This window comes from Triturus cristatus, chromosome 3_1, assembly GCF_964204655.1.
Source record: "Triturus cristatus chromosome 3_1, aTriCri1.1, whole genome shotgun sequence".
Lineage (NCBI taxonomy): Eukaryota > Metazoa > Chordata > Amphibia > Caudata > Salamandridae > Triturus > Triturus cristatus.
Window position 1 is genome coordinate 118,401,752 of NC_140583.1, and position 16,819 is coordinate 118,418,570.

A 16,819-nucleotide genomic window follows, 5' to 3' on the forward strand; every position below is an offset into this window, starting at 1 on the left:
TTAAGGCATCCATTCTCCCTAATCCTAAAAGAAAATTTTAATTAACTTCTTGAAATACTAAAAAAATCTAATCCTCAAACTACATTTAAATCAATTTTTTGAAGTAACACTCTCACCTTTTTCATAAAACTAACATATATTTTTTTTCAGGAATCCACTCTCCAGAAACCTAAAACTAATCTTAAAAAACCTATTTCAAGCATTCCAATCTTCCTAATCCTAAACGAAAATTTTAATTAACTTGTTGAAATAATTCAATCACATTTATCCTCAAACTACGTTTAAATCAACTTTTTGAAGTAACACTCTCACCTTTTTCATAGAAAAAACATATTTTTTTTTCAGGAATCCACTCTCCAGAAACCTGAAACAAATCTTGAAAAAACTTGTTTAAGGCATCCATTCTCCCTAATCCTAAAAGAAAATTTTAATTAACTTCTTGAAATACTAAAAAAAATCTTATCCTCAAACTACATTTAAATCAATTTTTTGAAGTAACACTCTCACCTTTTTCATAAAACTAAGATATATTTTTTTTCAGGAATCCACTCTCCAGAAACCTAAAACTAATCTTAAAAAACTTCTTTCAGGCATCCAATCTTCCTAATCCTAAACGAAAATTTTAATTAACTTGTTGAAATTATTCAATCACATTTATCCTCAAACTACTTTTAAATCAATTTTTTCAAGTAACACTCTCACCTTTTTCAGAGAACAAACATATTTTTTTTTTCAGGAATCCACTCTCCAGAAACCTGAAACAAATCTTGAAAAAACTTGTTTCAGGCATCCATTCTCCCTAATCCTAAAAGAAAATTTTAATTAACTTCTTGAAATACTAAAATAAATCTTATCCTCAAACTACATTTAAATAAATTTTTTGAAGTAACACTCTCACCTTTTTCATAAAACTAACATATATTTTTTTTCAGGAATCCGCTCTCCAGAAACCTGAAACAAATCTTGAAAAAACTTGTTTAAGGCATCCATTCTCCCTAATCCTAAAAGAAAATTTGAATTAACTTCTTGAAATACTAAAATAAATCTTATCCTCAAACTACATTTAAATCAATTTTTTGAAGTAACACTCTCACCTTTTTCATAAAACTAAGATATATTTTTTTTCAGGAATCCACTCTCCAGAAACCTAAAACTAATCTTAAAAAACTTCTTTCAGGCATCCAATCTTCCTAATCCTAAACGAAAATTTTAATTAACTTGTTGAAATAATTCAATCACATTTATCCTCAAACTACTTTTAAATCAATTTTTTCAAGTAACACTCTCACCTTTTTCATAGAACAAACATTTTTTTTTTTTTCAGGAATCCACTCTCCAGAAACCTGAAACAAATCTTGAAAAAACTTGTTTCAGGCATCCAGTCTCCCTAATCCTAAAAGAAAATTTTAATTAACTTCTTGAAATACTAAAATAAATCTTATCCTCAAACTACATTTAAATCAATTTTTTGAAGTAACACTCTCACCTTTTTCATAAAACTAACATATATTTTTTTCAGGAATCCGCTCTCCAGAAACCTGAAACAAATCTTGAAAAAACTTGTTTAAGGCATCCACTCTCCCTAATCCTAAAAGAAAATTTTAATTAACTTCTTGAAATACTAAAATAAATCTTATCCTCAAACTACATTTAAATCAATTTTTTGAAGTAACACTCTCACCTTTTTCATAAAACTAACATATATTTTTTTTCAGGAATCCGCTCTCCAGAAACCTGAAACAAATCTTGAAAAAACTTGTTTAAGGCATCCATTCTCCCTAATCCTAAAAGAACATTTTAATTAACTTCTTGAAATACTAAAATAAATCTTATCCTCAAACTACATTTAAATCAATTTTTGGAAGTAACACTCGCACCTTTTTCATTAAACTAACATATATTTTTTTTCAGGAATCCACTCTCCAGAAACCTAAAACTAATCTAAAAAAACTTCTTTCAGGCATCCAATCTTCCTAATCCTAAACGAAAATTTTAATTAATTGTTGAAATAATTCAATCACATTTATCCTCAAATTACTTTTAAATCAATTTTTTGAAGTAACACTCTCACCTTTTTCATAGAACAAACGTATTTTTTTTTCAGGAATCCACTCTCCATAAACCTGAAACTAATCTTGAAAAAACTTGTGTAAGGCATCCATTCTCCCTAATCCTAAAAGAAAATTTTAATTAACTTGTTGAAATAATGCAATCAACCTTATTCTCAAACTACATTTAAATCAATTTTTTGAAGTAACACACTCACCTTTTTCATAAAATGAACATATTTTGTTTTCACGAATCCACCGTCCAGAAACCTAAAACAAATCTTGAAAAAACTTGTTTAAGGCATCCATTCTCCCTAATCCTAAAAGAAAATTTTAATTAACTTCTTGAAATACTAAAAAAATCTAATCCTCAAACTACATTTAAATCAATTTTTTGAAGTAACACTCTCACCTTTTTCATAAAACTAACATATATTTTTTTTCAGGAATCCACTCTCCAGAAACCTAAAACTAATCTTAAAAAACTTATTTCAAGCATTCCAATCTTCCTAATCCTAAACGAAAATTTTAATTAACTTGTTGAAATAATTCAATCACATTTATCCTCAAACTACGTTTAAATCAATTTTTTGAAGTAACACTCTCACCTTTTTCATAGAACAAACATATTTTTTTTTCAGGAATCCACTCTCCAGAAACCTGAAACAAATCTTGAAAAAACTTGTTTAAGGCATCCATTCTCCCTAATCCTCAAAGAAAATTTTAATTACCTTCTTGAAATACTAAAAAAAATCTTATCCTCAAACTACATTTAAATCAATTTTTTGAAGTAACACTCTCACCTTTTTCATAAAACTAACATATATATTTTTTCAAGAATCCACTCTCCAGAAACCTGAAACAAATCTTGAAAAAACTTGTTTAAGGCATCCATTCTCCCTAATCCTAAAAGAACATTTTAATTAACTTCTTGAAATACTAAAATAAATCTTATCCTCAAACTACATTTAAATCAATTTTTTGAAGTAACACTCTCACCTTTTTCATAAAACTAACATATATTTTTTTTCAGGAATCCGCTCTCCAGAAACCTGAAACAAATCTTAAAAAAACTTGTTTAAGGCATCCATTCTCCCTAATCCTAAAAGAAAATTTGAATTAACTTCTTGAAATACTAAAATAAATCTTATCCTCAAACTACATTTAAATCAATTTTTTGAAGTAACACTCTCACCTTTTTCATAAAACTAAGATATATTTTTTTTCAGGAATCCACTCTCCAGAAACCTAAAACTAATCTTAAAAAACTTCTTTCAGGCATCCAATCTTCCTAATCCTAAACGAAAATTTTAATTAACTTGTTGAAATAATTCAATCACATTTATCCTCAAACTACTTTTAAATCAATTTTTTCAAGTAACACTCTCACCTTTTTCATAGAACAAACATATTTTTTTTTTCAGGAATCCACTCTCCAGAAACCTGAAACAAATCTTGAAAAAACTTGTTTCAGGCATCCATTCTCCCTAATCCTAAAAGAAAATTTTAATTAACTTCTTGAAATACTAAAATAAATCTTATCCTCAAACTACATTTAAATCAATTTTTTGAAGTAACACTCTCACCTTTTTCATAAAACTAACATATATTTTTTTTCAGGAATCCGCTCTCCAGAAACCTGAAACAAATCTTGAAAAAACTTGTTTAAGGCATCCATTCTCCCTAATCCTAAAAGAAAATTTTAATTAACTTCTTGAAATACTAAAATAAATCTTATCCTCAAACTACATTTAAATCAATTTTTTGAAGTAACACTCTCACCTTTTTCATAAAACTAACATATATTTTTTTTCAGGAATCCGCTCTCCAGAAACCTGAAACAAATCTTGAAAAAACTTGTTTAAGGCATCCATTCTCCCTAATCCTAAAAGAAAATTTTAATTAACTTCTTGAAATACTAAAATAAATCTTATCCTCAAACTACATTTAAATCAATTTTTTGAAGTAACACTCGCACCTTTTTCATTAAACTAACATATATTTTTTTCAGGAATCCACTCTCCAGAAACCTAAAACTAATCTAAAAAAACTTCTTTCAGGCATCCAATCTTCCTAATCCTAAACGAAAATTTTAATTAACTTGTTGAAATAATTCAATCACATTTATCCTCAAACTACTTTTAAATCAATTTTTTGAAGTAACACTCTCACCTTTTTCATAAAACAAACGTATTTTTTTTTCAGGAATCCACTCTCCATAAACCTGAAACTAATCTTGAAAAAACTTGTGTAAGGCATCCATTCTCCCTAATCCTAAAAGAAAATTTTAATTAACTTGTTGAAATAATGCAATCAACCTTATTCTCAAACTACATTTAAATCAATTTTTTGAAGTAACACACTCACCTTTTTCATAAAATGAACATATTTTGTTTTCACGAATCCACTCTCCAGAAACCTAAAACAAATCTTGAAAAAACTTGTTTAAGGCATCCATTCTCCCTAATCCTAAAAGAAAATTTTAATTAACTTCTTGAAATACTAAAAAAATCTAATCCTCAAACTACATTTAAATCAATTTTTTGAAGTAACACTCTCACCTTTTTCATAAAACTAACATATATTTTTTTTCAGGAATCCACTCTCCAGAAACCTAAAACTAATCTTAAAAAACTTATTTCAAGCATTCCAATCTTCCTAATCCTAAACGAAAATTTTAATTAACTTGTTGAAATAATTCAATCACATTTATCCTCAAACTACGTTTAAATCAATTTTTTGAAGTAACACTCTCACCTTTTTCATAGAACAAACATATTTTTTTTTCAGGAATCCACTCTCCAGAAACCTGAAACAAATCTTGAAAAAACTTGTTTAAGGCATCCATTCTCCCTAATCCTCAAAGAAAATTTTAATTAACTTCTTGAAATACTAAAATAAATCTTATCCTCAAACTACATTTAAATCAATTTTTTGAAGTAACACTCTCACCTTTTTCATAAAACTAAGATATATTTTTTTTCAGGAATCCACTCTCCAGAAACCTAAAACTAATCTTAAAAAACTTCTTTCAGGCATCCAATCTTCCTAATCCTAAACGAAAATTTTAATTAACTTGTTGAAATAATTCAATCACATTTATCCTCAAACTACTTTTAAATCAATTTTTTCAAGTAACACTCTCACCTTTTTCATAGAACAAACATATTTTTTTTTCAGGAATCCACTCTCCAGAAACCTGAAACAAATCTTGAAAAAACTTGTTTAAGGCATCCATTCTCCCTAACCCTAAAAGAAAATTTTAATTAACTTCTTGAAATACTAAAATAAATCTTATCCTCAAACTACATTTAAATCAATTTTTTGAAGTAACACTCTCACCTTTTTCATAAAACTAACATATATTTTTTTTCAGGAATCCACTCTCCATAAACTTGAAACAAATCTTGAAAAAACGTGTTTAAGGCATCCATTCTCCCTAATCCTAAAAGAAAATTTTAATTAACTTCTTGAAATACTAAAATAAATCTTATCCTCAAACTACATTTAAATCAATTTTTTGAAGTAACACTCTCACCTTTTTCATAAAACTAACATATATTTTTTTTCAGGAATCCGCTCTCCAGAAACCTGAAACAAATCTTGAAAAAACTTGTTTAAGGCATCCATTCTCCCTAATCCTAAAAGAACATTTTAATTAACTTCTTGAAATACTAAAATAAATCTTATCCTCAAACTACATTTAAATCAATTTTTTGAAGTAACACTCGCACCTTTTTCATTAAACTAACATATATTTTTTTTCAGGAATCCACTCTCCAGAAACCTAAAACTAATCTAAAAAAACTTCTTTCAGGCATCCAATCTTCCTAATCCTAAACGAAAATTTTAATTAACTTGTTGAAATAATTCAATCACATTTATCCTCAAACTACTTTTAAATCAATTTTTTGAAGTAACACTCTCACCTTTTTCATAAAACAAACGTATTTTTTTTTCAGGAATCCACTCTCCATAAACCTGAAACTAATCTTGAAAAAACTTGTGTAAGGCATCCATTCTCCCTAATCCTAAAAGAAAATTTTAATTAACTTGTTGAAATAATGCAATCAACCTTATTCTCAAACTACATTTAAATCAATTTTTTGAAGTAACACACTCACCTTTTTCATAGAATGAACATATTTTGTTTTCACGAATCCACTCTCCAGAAACCTAAAACAAATCTTGAAAAAACTTGTTTAAGGCATCCATTCTCCCTAATCCTAAAAGAAAATTTTAATTAACTTCTTGAAATACTAAAAAAATCTAATCCTCAAACTACATTTAAATCAATTTTTTGAAGTAACACTCTCACCTTTTTCATAAAACTAACATATATTTTTTTTCAGGAATCCACTCTCCAGAAACCTAAAACTAATCTTAAAAAACTTATTTCAAGCATTCCAATCTTCCTAATCCTAAACGAAAATTTTAATTAACTTGTTGAAATAATTCAATCACATTTATCCTCAAACTACGTTTAAATCAATTTTTTGAAGTAACACTCTCACCTTTTTCATAGAACAAACATATTTTTTTTTCAGGAATCCACTCTCCAGAAACCTGAAACAAATCTTGAAAAAACTTGTTTAAGGCATCCATTCTCCCTAATCCTCAAAGAAAATTTTAATTACCTTCTTGAAATACTAAAAAAAATCTTATCCTCAAACTACATTTAAATCAATTTTTTGAAGTAACACTCTCACCTTTTTCATAAAACTAACATATATATTTTTTCAAGAATCCACTCTCCAGAAACCTGAAACAAATCTTGAAAAAACTTGTTTAAGGCATCCATTCTCCCTAATCCTAAAAGAAAATTTTAATTAACTTCTTGAAATACTAAAATAAATCTTATCCTCAAACTACATTTAAATCAATTTTTTGAAGTAACACTCTCACCTTTTTCATAAAACTAACATATATTTTTTTTCAGGAATCCGCTCTCCAGAAACCTGAAACAAATCTTAAAAAAACTTGTTTAAGGCATCCATTCTCCCTAATCCTAAAAGAAAATTTGAATTAACTTCTTGAAATACTAAAATAAATCTTATCCTCAAACTACATTTAAATCAATTTTTTGAAGTAACACTCTCACCTTTTTCATAAAACTAAGATATATTTTTTTTCAGGAATCCACTCTCCAGAAACCTAAAACTAATCTTAAAAAACTTCTTTCAGGCATCCAATCTTCCTAATCCTAAACGAAAATTTTAATTAACTTGTTGAAATAATTCAATCACATTTATCCTCAAACTACTTTTAAATCAATTTTTTCAAGTAACACTCTCACCTTTTTCATAGAACAAACATATTTTTTTTTCAGGAATCCACTCTCCAGAAACCTGAAACAAATCTTGAAAAAACTTGTTTCAGGCATCCATTCTCCCTAATCCTAAAAGAAAATTTTAATTAACTTCTTGAAATACTAAAATAAATCTTATCCTCAAACTACATTTAAATCAATTTTTTGAAGTAACACTCTCATCTTTTTCATAAAACTAACATATATTTTTTTTCAGGAATCCGCTCTCCAGAAACCTGAAACAAATCTTGAAAAAACTTGTTTAAGGCATCCATTCTCCCTAACCCTAAAAGAAAATTTTAATTAACTTCTTGAAATACTAAAATAAATCTTATCCTCAAACTACATTTAAATCAATTTTTTGAAGTAACACTCTCACCTTTTTCATAAAACTAACATATATTTTTTTTCAGGAATCCGCTCTCCAGAAACCTGAAACAAATCTTGAAAAAACTTGTTTAAGGCATCCATTCTCCCTAATCCTAAAAGAACATTTTAATTAATTTTTTGAAATACTAAAATAAATCTTATCCTCAAACTACATTTAAATCAATTTTTTGAAGTAACACTCGCACCTTTTTCATTAAACTAACATATATTTTTTTTCAGGAATCCACTCTCCAGAAACCTAAAACTAATCTAAAAAAACTTCTTTCAGGCATCCAATCTTCCTAATCCTAAACGAAAATTTTAATTAACTTGTTGAAATAATTCAATCATATTTATCCTCAAACTACTTTTAAATCAATTTTTTGAAGTAACACTCTCACCTTTTTCATAAAACAAACGTATTTTTTTTTCAGGAATCCACTCTCCATAAACCTGAAACTAATCTTGAAAAAACTTGTGTAAGGCATCCATTCTCCCTAATCCTAAAAGAAAATTTTAATTAACTTGTTGAAATAATGCAATCAACCTTATTCTCAAACTACATTTAAATCAATTTTTTGAAGTAACTCACTCACCTTTTTCATAAAATGAACATATTTTGTTTTCACGAATCCACTCTCCAGAAACCTAAAACAAATCTTGAAAAAACTTGTTTAAGGCATCCATTCTCCCTAATCCTAAAAGAAAATTTTAATTAACTTCTTGAAATACTAAAAAAATCTAATCCTCAAACTACATTTAAATCAATTTTTTGAAGTAACACTCTCACCTTTTTCATAAAACTAACATATATTTTTTTTCAGGAATCCACTCTCCAGAAACCTAAAACTAATCTTAAAAAACTTATTTCAAGCATTCCAATCTTCCTAATCCTAAACGAAAATTTTAATTAACTTGTTGAAATAATTCAATCACATTTATCCTCAAACTACGTTTAAATCAACTTTTTGAAGTAACACTCTCACCTTTTTCATAGAAAAAACATATTTTTTTTTCAGGAATCCACTCTCCAGAAACCTGAAACAAATCTTGAAAAAACTTGTTTAAGGCATCCATTCTCCCTAATCCTAAAAGAAAATTTTAATTAACTTCTTGAAATACTAAAAAAAATCTTATCCTCAAACTACATTTAAATCAATTTTTTGAAGTAACACTCTCACCTTTTTCATAAAACTAAGATATATTTTTTTTCAGGAATCCACTCTCCAGAAACCTAAAACTAATCTTAAAAAACTTCTTTCAGGCATCCAATCTTCCTAATCCTAAACGAAAATTTTAATTAACTTGTTGAAATTATTCAATCACATTTATCCTCAAACTACTTTTAAATCAATTTTTTCAAGTAACACTCTCACCTTTTTCAGAGAACAAACATATTTTTTTTTCAGGAATCCACTCTCCAGAAACCTGAAACAAATCTTGAAAAAATTTGTTTAAGGCATCCATTCTCCCTAATCCTAAAAGAAAATTTTAATTAACTTCTTGAAATACTAAAATAAATCTTATCCTCAAACTACATTTAAATCAATTTTTTGAAGTAACACTCTCACCTTTTTCATAAAACTAACATATATTTTTTTTCAGGAATCCGCTCTCCAGAAACCTGAAACAAATCTTAAAAAAACTTGTTTAAGGCATCCATTCTCCCTAATCCTAAAAGAAAATTTGAATTAACTTCTTGAAATACTAAAATAAATCTTATCCTCAAACTACATTTAAATCAATTTTTTGAAGTAACACTCTCACCTTTTTCATAAAACTAAGATATATTTTTTTTCAGGAATCCACTCTCCAGAAACCTAAAACTAATCTTAAAAAACTTCTTTCAGGCATCCAATCTTCCTAATCCTAAACGAAAATTTTAATTAACTTGTTGAAATAATTCAATCACATTTATCCTCAAACTACTTTTAAATCAATTTTTTCAAGTAACACTCTCACCTTTTTCATAGAACAAACATATTTTTTTTTTCAGGAATCCACTCTCCAGAAACCTGAAACAAATCTTGAAAAAACTTGTTTCAGGCATCCATTCTCCCTAATCCTAAAAGAAAATTTTAATTAACTTCTTGAAATACTAAAATAAATCTTATCCTCAAACTACATTTAAATCAATTTTTTGAAGTAACACTCTCACCTTTTTCATAAAACTAACATATATTTTTTTTCAGGAATCCGCTCTCCAGAAACCTGAAACAAATCTTGAAAAAACTTGTTTAAGGCATCCATTCTCCCTAATCCTAAAAGAAAATTTTAATTAACTTCTTGAAATACTAAAATAAATCTTATCCTCAAACTACATTTAAATCAATTTTTTGAAGTAACACTCTCACCTTTTTCATAAAACTAACATATATTTTTTTTCAGGAATCCGCTCTCCAGAAACCTGAAACAAATCTTGAAAAAACTTGTTTAAGGCATCCATTCTCCCTAATCCTAAAAGAAAATTTTAATTAACTTCTTGAAATACTAAAATAAATCTTATCCTCAAACTACATTTAAATCAATTTTTTGAAGTAACACTCGCATCTTTTTCATTAAACTAACATATATTTTTTTCAGGAATCCACTCTCCAGAAACCTAAAACTAATCTAAAAAAACTTCTTTCAGGCATCCAATCTTCCTAATCCTAAACAAAAATTTTAATTAACTTGTTGAAATAATTCAATCACATTTATCCTCAAACTACTTTTAAATCAATTTTTTGAAGTAACACTCTCACCTTTTTCATAAAACAAACGTATTTTTTTTTCAGGAATCCACTCTCCATAAACCTGAAACTAATCTTGAAAAAACTTGTGTAAGGCATCCATTCTCCCTAATCCTAAAAGAAAATTTTAATTAACTTGTTGAAATAATGCAATCAACCTTATTCTCAAACTACATTTAAATCAATTTTTTGAAGTAACACACTCACCTTTTTCATAAAATGAACATATTTTGTTTTCACGAATCCACTCTCCAGAAACCTAAAACAAATCTTGAAAAAACTTGTTTAAGGCATCCATTCTCCCTAATCCTAAAAGAAAATTTTAATTAACTTCTTGAAATACTAAAAAAATCTAATCCTCAAACTACATTTAAATCAATTTTTTGAAGTAACACTCTCACCTTTTTCATAAAACTAACATATATTTTTTTTCAGGAATCCACTCTCCAGAAACCTAAAACTAATCTTAAAAAACTTATTTCAAGCATTCCAATCTTCCTAATCCTAAACGAAAATTTTAATTAACTTGTTGAAATAATTCAATCACATTTATCCTCAAACTACGTTTAAATCAATTTTTTGAAGTAACACTCTCACCTTTTTCATAGAACAAACATATTTTTTTTTCAGGAATCCATTCTCCAGAAACCTGAAACAAATCTTGAAAAAACTTGTTTAAGGCATCCATTCTCCCTAATCCTCAAAGAAAATTTTAATTAACTTCTTGAAATACTAAAATAAATCTTATCCTCAAACTACATTTAAATCAATTTTTTGAAGTAACACTCTCACCTTTTTCATAAAACTAAGATATATTTTTTTTCAGGAATCCACTCTCCAGAAACCTAAAACTAATCTTAAAAAACTTCTTTCAGGCATCCAATCTTCCTAATCCTAAACGAAAATTTTAATTAACTTGTTGAAATAATTCAATCACATTTATCCTCAAACTACTTTTAAATCAATTTTTTCAAGTAACACTCTCACCTTTTTCATAGAACAAACATATTTTTTTTTCAGGAATCCACTCTCCAGAAACCTGAAACAAATCTTGAAAAAACTTGTTTAAGGCATCCATTCTCCCTAACCCTAAAAGAAAATTTTAATTAACTTCTTGAAATACTAAAATAAATCTTATCCTCAAACTACATTTAAATCAATTTTTTGAAGTAACACTCTCACCTTTTTCATAAAACTAACATATATTTTTTTTCAGGAATCCGCTCTCCAGAAACCTGAAACAAATCTTGAAAAAACTTGTTTAAGGCATCCATTCTGCTTAATCCTAAAAGAACATTTTAATTAACTTCTTGAAATACTAAAATAAATCTTATCCTCAAACTACATTTAAATCAATTTTTTGAAGTAACACTCACACCTTTTTCATTAAACTAACATATATTTTTTTTCAGGAATCCACTCTCCAGAAACCTAAAACTAATCTAAAAAAACTTCTTTCAGGCATCCAATCTTCCTAATCCTAAACGAAAATTTTAATTAACTTGTTGAAATAATTCAATCACATTTATCCTCAAACTACTTTTAAATCAATTTTTTGAAGTAACACTCTCACCTTTTTCATGGAACAAACTTATTTTTTTTTCAGGAATCCACTCTCCATAAACCTGAAACTAATCTTGAAAAAACTTGTGTAAGGCATCCATTCTCCCTAATCCTAAAAGAAAATTTTAATTAACTTGTTGAAATAATGCAATCAACCTTATTCTCAAACTACATTTAAATCAATTTTTTGAAGTAACACACTCACCTTTTTCATAAAATGAACATATTTTGTTTTCACGAATCCACTCTCCAGAAACCTAAAACAAATCTTGAAAAAACTTGTTTAAGGCATCCATTCTCCCTAATCCTAAAAGAAAATTTTAATTAACTTCTTGAAATACTAAAAAAATCTAATCCTCAAACTACATTTAAATCAATTTTTTGAAGTAACACTCTCACCTTTTTCATAAAACTAACATATATTTTTTTTCAGGAATCCACTCTCCAGAAACCTAAAACTAATCTTAAAAAACTTATTTCAAGCATTCCAATCTTCCTAATCCTAAACGAAAATTTTAATTAACTTGTTGAAATAATTCAATCACATTTATCCTCAAACTACGTTTAAATCAACTTTTTGAAGTAACACTCTCACCTTTTTCATAGAAAAAACATATTTTTTTTTCAGGAATCCACTCTCCAGAAACCTGAAACAAATCTTGAAAAAACTTGTTTAAGGCATCCATTCTCCCTAATCCTAAAAGAAAATTTTAATTAACTTCTTGAAATACTAAAAAAAATCTTATCCTCAAACTACATTTAAATCAATTTTTTGAAGTAACACTCTCACCTTTTTCATAAAACTAAGATATATTTTTTTTCAGGAATCCACTCTCCAGAAACCTAAAACTAATCTTAAAAAACTTCTTTCAGGCATCCAATCTTCCTAATCCTAAACGAAAATTTTAATTAACTTGTTGAAATTATTCAATCACATTTATCCTCAAACTACTTTTAAATCAATTTTTTCAAGTAACACTCTCACCTTTTTCAGAGAACAAACATATTTTTTTTTCAGGAATCCACTCTCCAGAAACCTGAAACAAATCTTGAAAAAACTTGTTTAAGGCATCCATTCTCCCTAATCCTAAAAGAAAATTTTAATTAACTTCTTGAAATACTAAAATAAATCTTATCCTCAAACTACATTTAAATCAATTTTTTGAAGTAACACTCTCACCTTTTTCATAAAACTAACATATATTTTTTTTCAGGAATCCGCTCTCCAGAAACCTGAAACAAATCTTAAAAAAACTTGTTTAAGGCATCCATTCTCCCTAATCCTAAAAGAAAATTTGAATTAACTTCTTGAAATACTAAAATAAATCTTATCCTCAAACTACATTTAAATCAATTTTTTGAAGTAACACTCTCACCTTTTTCATAAAACTAAGATATATTTTTTTTCAGGAATCCACTCTCCAGAAACCTAAAACTAATCTTAAAAAACTTCTTTCAGGCATCCAATCTTCCTAATCCTAAACAAAAATTTTAATTAACTTGTTGAAATAATTCAATCACATTTATCCTCAAACTACTTTTAAATCAATTTTTTCAAGTAACACTCTCACCTTTTTCATAGAACAAACATATTTTTTTTTTCAGGAATCCACTCTCCAGAAACCTGAAACAAATCTTGAAAAAACTTGTTTCAGGCATCCATTCTCCCTAATCCTAAAAGAAAATTTTAATTAACTTCTTGAAATACTAAAATAAATCTTATCCTCAAACTACATTTAAATCAATTTTTTGAAGTAACACTCTCACCTTTTTCATAAAACTAACATATATTTTTTTTCAGGAATCCACTCTCCACAAACCTGAAACAAATCTTGAAAAAACTTGTTTAAGGCATCCATTCTCCCTAATCCTAAAAGAAAATTTTAATTAACTTCTTGAAATACTAAAATAAATCTTATCCTCAAACTACATTTAAATCAATTTTTTGAAGTAACACTCTCACCTTTTTCATAAAACTAACATATATTTTTTTTCAGGAATCCGCTCTCCAGAAACCTGAAACAAATCTTAAAAAAACTTGTTTAAGGCATCCATTCTCCCTAATCCTAAAAGAAAATTTGAATTAACTTCTTGAAATACTATAATAAATCTTATCCTCAAACTACATTTAAATCAATTTTTTGAAGTAACACTCTCACCTTTTTCATAAAACTAAGATATATTTTTTTTCAGGAATCCACTCTCCAGAAACCTAAAACTAATCTTAAAAAACTTCTTTCAGGCATCCAATCTTCCTAATCCTAAACGAAAATTTTAATTAACTTGTTGAAATAATTCAATCACATTTATCCTCAAACTACTTTTAAATCAATTTTTTCAAGTAACACTCTCACCTTTTTCATAGAACAAACATATTTTTTTTTCAGGAATCCACTCTCCAGAAACCTGAAACAAATCTTGAAAAAACTTGTTTCAGGCATCCATTCTCCCTAATCCTAAAAGAAAATTTTAATTAACTTCTTGAAATACTAAAATAAATCTTATCCTCAAACTACATTTAAATCAATTTTTTGAAGTAACACTCTCATCTTTTTCATAAAACTAACATATATTTTTTTTCAGGAATCCGCTCTCCAGAAACCTGAAACAAATCTTGAAAAAACTTGTTTAAGGCATCCATTCTCCCTAACCCTAAAAGAAAATTTTAATTAACTTCTTGAAATACTAAAATAAATCTTATCCTCAAACTACATTTAAATCAATTTTTTGAAGTAACACTCTCACCTTTTTCATAAAACTAACATATATTTTTTTTCAGGAATCCGCTCTCCAGAAACCTGAAACAAATCTTGAAAAAACTTGTTTAAGGCATCCATTCTCCCTAATCCTAAAAGAACATTTTAATTAATTTTTTGAAATACTAAAATAAATCTTATCCTCAAACTACATTTAAATCAATTTTTTGAAGTAACACTCGCACCTTTTTCATTAAACTAACATATATTTTTTTTCAGGAATCCACTCTCCAGAAACCTAAAACTAATCTAAAAAAACTTCTTTCAGGCATCCAATCTTCCTAATCCTAAACGAAAATTTTAATTAACTTGTTGAAATAATTCAATCATATTTATCCTCAAACTACTTTTAAATCAATTTTTTGAAGTAACACTCTCACCTTTTTCATAAAACAAACGTATTTTTTTTTCAGGAATCCACTCTCCATAAACCTGAAACTAATCTTGAAAAAACTTGTGTAAGGCATCCATTCTCCCTAATCCTAAAAGAAAATTTTAATTAACTTGTTGAAATAATGCAATCAACCTTATTCTCAAACTACATTTAAATCAATTTTTTGAAGTAACTCACTCACCTTTTTCATAAAATGAACATATTTTGTTTTCACGAATCCACTCTCCAGAAACCTAAAACAAATCTTGAAAAAACTTGTTTAAGGCATCCATTCTCCCTAATCCTAAAAGAAAATTTTAATTAACTTCTTGAAATACTAAAAAAATCTAATCCTCAAACTACATTTAAATCAATTTTTTGAAGTAACACTCTCACCTTTTTCATAAAACTAACATATATTTTTTTTCAGGAATCCACTCTCCAGAAACCTAAAACTAATCTTAAAAAACTTATTTCAAGCATTCCAATCTTCCTAATCCTAAACGAAAATTTTAATTAACTTGTTGAAATAATTCAATCACATTTATCCTCAAACTACGTTTAAATCAACTTTTTGAAGTAACACTCTCACCTTTTTCATAGAAAAAACATATTTTTTTTTCAGGAATCCACTCTCCAGAAACCTGAAACAAATCTTGAAAAAACTTGTTTAAGGCATCCATTCTCCCTAATCCTAAAAGAAAATTTTAATTAACTTCTTGAAATACTAAAAAAAATCTTATCCTCAAACTACATTTAAATCAATTTTTTGAAGTAACACTCTCACCTTTTTCATAAAACTAAGATATATTTTTTTTCAGGAATCCACTCTCCAGAAACCTAAAACTAATCTTAAAAAACTTCTTTCAGGCATCCAATCTTCCTAATCCTAAACGAAAATTTTAATTAACTTGTTGAAATTATTCAATCACATTTATCCTCAAACTACTTTTAAATCAATTTTTTCAAGTAACACTCTCACCTTTTTCAGAGAACAAACATATTTTTTTTTCAGGAATCCACTCTCCAGAAACCTGAAACAAATCTTGAAAAAATTTGTTTAAGGCATCCATTCTCCCTAATCCTAAAAGAAAATTTTAATTAACTTCTTGAAATACTAAAATAAATCTTATCCTCAAACTACATTTAAATCAATTTTTTGAAGTAACACTCTCACCTTTTTCATAAAACTAACATATATTTTTTTTCAGGAATCCGCTCTCCAGAAACCTGAAACAAATCTTAAAAAAACTTGTTTAAGGCATCCATTCTCCCTAATCCTAAAAGAAAATTTGAATTAACTTCTTGAAATACTAAAATAAATCTTATCCTCAAACTACATTTAAATCAATTTTTTGAAGTAACACTCTCACCTTTTTCATAAAACTAAGATATATTTTTTTTCAGGAATCCACTCTCCAGAAACCTAAAACTAATCTTAAAAAACTTCTTTCAGGCATCCAATCTTCCTAATCCTAAACGAAAATTTTAATTAACTTGTTGAAATAATTCAATCACATTTATCCTCAAACTACTTTTAAATCAATTTTTTCAAGTAACACTCTCACCTTTTTCATAGAACAAACATATTTTTTTTTTCAGGAATCCACTCTCCAGAAACCTGAAACAAATCTTGAAAAAACTTGTTTCAGGCATCCATTCTCCCTAAT